Source organism: Morone saxatilis, unplaced genomic scaffold (genome assembly GCF_004916995.1).
Source record: "Morone saxatilis isolate NCDOM2014 unplaced genomic scaffold, NCSU_SB_2.0 Contig5, whole genome shotgun sequence".
Taxonomy (NCBI): Eukaryota; Metazoa; Chordata; class Actinopteri; family Moronidae; genus Morone; species Morone saxatilis.
The window spans coordinates 20885744-20889647 of NW_023340095.1; the positions used below are offsets into that span (position 1 = coordinate 20885744).

Genomic DNA, 3904 nt, shown 5'->3' on the forward strand with positions numbered 1-3904 from the left:
GAGAGAGAGAGAGAGAGGTAAAACTCGTCCATTAGCAGCCTGTATAAAGCCCCTCCAACCGTCCTCCCACCTCTCCTGCTTATCCTCCCCTCTTCCGCCTCCACTGCTATACTCTCGCCGCTGCTTTTCAAATCACTTCACTCAGTCAGAATAAAGGGCTTTCACCGAAAAAAGACTGCCTTACCTTTACTACAGAGGCCACAGAGATTTTTAAGGGGAGGGGAGTGGGGGGACATTCAGAGAAAGTGAGAATGAGAGGAAAAGAATAACAGCAATGCCTCATCGCAGAGATATCCACAAGACCAGAGAGAAGTTTGGTGTTTGCCAGCAAGATTGAGCACAAAAGAAAAAAAAGTGTTGTGGAACAAGTACAAAACAGAAATCTAGGTGAAAGATGCAGAAACTAATCGAAGAAATCCATGGAAGTGGCATGAAAAGTTTTGAATGGGAAAGATGAAAGTGTACTCACCAGCTAAGCATCACTGGGGTGTGGGGAGGGGGCTTAGAGGGCCGTCTGTCCTTTTCAAACTGATTCTGGAGGAAGAGAGAGAGAGAGGAGGGGGAGGGGTGAGTCTTTCACGAGCTGCTCGCCTCCTTCTCATAAGCCGAGCGCAGAGCCACAAAGAAGTGCTGGTGCTCTCGTAAACAAACCGCCAACTTATCAATGGAGCGGAGAAGGCGGAGCAGGAATGGCATTTAAACTGAGACTTCATGGGGTTGGGGGCTGGAGCAAAAGAGGGACCTGCGAGATGCCTTTACATCAAGTGAGGGCCTAACCGGACAAAAACAAACCACAAAGTTCAGTACAGTTCAAACACATTAAACGCCACATAACATAAGAAGCCTTGTATTGCATAGAAAACACAGGCCACATATGTTCAACTGTACATTAACAATATAGATGTAAATTAGGATGCCTAATTGTGTTGAAACACAGATGCTAATATGCAGAGAGCACTTTGGGCTCCAAGCTTTTTGATCTCAACGCCACAGAGCAAATTGGAACAAATAGCCCTGCTTGGTTTCTACAGCAACCTGAAAGAGCAGCTTAGACTTGCCATCCTTCTTGCGGCATAAACTGCCGTAATATGGCTGCTGTTTACTTCACTTCTACACAGAATGCCAAAAATGAATAAAAGAGGGATTGATTATTGCTATCTGAGTACTCCAGTGAGACTGATCACTTCTGCTTAGACGTACAGTATAATCAATTGTGTGTGTATAATCAAATGCTCATTAGCATAATGCAGAACTTTACAAACATGCTCAACTGATACCTTTGAGTATCAAGGGGCTGCAACTAATCTCATTATTGATTAATAGTAATGCATTTTTTCAACAATTACTCTATAAAATGCCAGAAAATGTTAAATAAAAAGTCCATCAGCAGTCCCCAAAATCCAAAGTGACATCTTCAGATTTCTTGTTTTGTCCAACCAAGATTAACTGAATTGAAATCCATTTAAAAAGATATAAAACAGAAATCAGTCAATACTCACATTTGAGAAGCTGAGATGCTTGATTCATGATGATAATGAATTGATCAAAATTGTTATCAATTAATTAATATACACTTACAGATTTCTTCTACCAGATTCTTCAGCTCAGCGCTGACACTAAACAGTCACAAAGACAGGTAGACAAATGCAGTAAAAGGGATTTTCTATGGAGCTAAGCTGAGAATTTAGGGCTGAGCAGCAGGAAGTGTCCGCTCAGACAAAAAAACTCCCCATAATCTCCAATGTCAGTGTGGGATCAGGCTTTATTCACTGCAACAAGTGAGAAGGAAGAATTCTCATAAACTGCTTAGTCTAAGACCTATAGTCTTACTCTCTTTCACACACACAAACACACACACACACACACGCACACTAATATCCTGAAGCAATGCCTGTACACCAGACAGCCAGACAAACAAAGTCTGGGACTGTTAAAATTCAGTAAAAATGTATTGACCAGACAACTGACAGGCATGTGGCATTCAGCCACTCGATGCAAACCTCACTGCAGAGATGTGTGCTGATAAACATAACACAGATACCAAGTTGATGATAACAAATAACATGAGAACCAATGCCAGGGACGCGTTCTTCGTAACTAGTCTCTTGCACGTCCATCAGGGAGACTACCTCACTTGTAGTTTAACCACATTAACTGGTAATATCTGATGTTTAACAGTGATGAAAGCGTGGAAACATTGTGGAGCTCATTGTAGAGCAAAATAACAACCCCTAACAATGCAGGGACACACACCTAATACATGAATCTATTGCCCCAGTGCATGCTGATAATCTGGAATAACATAATCAGCACTCAGCCTCAGCATATGCTGATCATGATTTCAACTCTCATTTTACTCATTCTGACTTTATTTCAAAATAAGAGCACACTGTTAAAATAACTTTAACATCCAGGATAAACAAATCAAACCAATCAGAGCATTGTTGGCAGGATTAAGAATGACATCATATTACAGTGCCAGAGCCAGAAGAAATAGTGACAGAAAAATGGCGTGTGGATGAGATTGACGCACCTGTGGAGGTTGTTGTCAGTTCATTTACAGAAATAACAACTCTTAAAGCAACTGAACTGAACTGAAACTGAAAATGATATTGAGAATAGTGTGACATTCACTGCTAATGGGTTAGAGCAAAATAACAACCACTCACAAACTGGAGAAGCTAATGTAAACACAATGTCAGACCTAATTAAAAAGTGAAGAAACAATGGCAATGCAGCCTGATTATCAGCCCAACACAACCCTGCAAGTCTCACAACAAGACTAATGACATTGTACTGTAGCAGTGCTTTCAGCTAAATAATAACATGGCAATGCAAACGTGGATGTTTAGAAGCTACATTTACCATGTCCACTATTTTAGTTAAGCGTGTTTGTAAACTGACATTTTCTTTATTAGCACAAAAGCAAAAATAAGTCGTTTTGCAGGTCGTAGTGGCTCTGTGGCAGCAGCATGGGTAGTTGGATTTACGACACTGGGCAATGGCCCACAGTTTGGTGCCTCATAGAGATGCTGATACTAGCGTTACTCTTTTTTTTACTGTAAGACAACTGGTAGTTACATTCTTATTAATCATGTTTCTGTACAAGAAAGACTAAGCAGCTGATAACTGCACAGCTTCTTCCTGATTTCCTAGACATTGTTAAACATAACGTAAAGAGAAAAGTAGAAACTTGTACACTTCTTAGGACAGCTTGCATTTAAACGCATGCATACTGTAGGGAGATACCACTGCAGTTATGGCGACTTGTTTAAAGAAATAAAGTCAGAATGAGTAAAACGAGAGTTGAAATCATGATCAGCATATGATTTCTTGAGTGCTGATTATGTTATTACAGATTATCAGCATGCACTACTTCCGGTACTTCCACTGATTGATGTATATACGTATATACGTATGGGGCAATTAAAATAGATACCGTCTGTCTCTTTACTTCTCTAATCTTGAATTAGTCCTTGAAAGTTATCTGCCTGTTGGCCGGCCTGTGTGTGTGTGTGTGTGTGTGTGTTCAGTTGGTGTGTGGTGAACCCGAGATGCTCTTTTACCAGCAGCCCTTCTGCTAACAGTATGAGACAACGCAGTCAGGAGGTTGGGATCACACTCCTGTGCTCCAATCTGGAACTTTCTTTTGGTTCCATGGAAACTTTTGTAACTCACGGCAGTGCATCTCCCTCATTTCTGTCCATAAGAAATGGTTATCAACAGTCGCCATCAGATCCAGCAGTGAAAATCAAATTCTCCTAATTAAGCTCCAGTTACTGGTAACTGAATCAGACAGTTTAATGAAGACTTAGCGGGAAGTAGGTGAAGAGGCGAGTTACGAGACAGCAGGAGTTCACAATTCAACAACTCATGGAGTTTATCTCTCTCTCTCTCTTTCTCT

General features: G+C 40.9%; 1 protein-coding gene across 2 annotated transcripts in view; it reads right to left on the bottom strand.

The window, feature by feature from the left end:
- sema5ba (sema domain, seven thrombospondin repeats (type 1 and type 1-like), transmembrane domain (TM) and short cytoplasmic domain, (semaphorin) 5Ba) overlaps positions 1–3904 on the bottom strand; it is a 161264-nt gene that overhangs the window by 128432 nt on the left and 28928 nt on the right. For both annotated transcript variants that reach the window (XM_035676541.1, XM_035676540.1), the window contains exon 2: positions 470–534. The gene's annotated coding sequence lies outside the window, so the exon portion shown is untranslated. The remainder of the gene's footprint in view (positions 1–469; positions 535–3904) is intronic.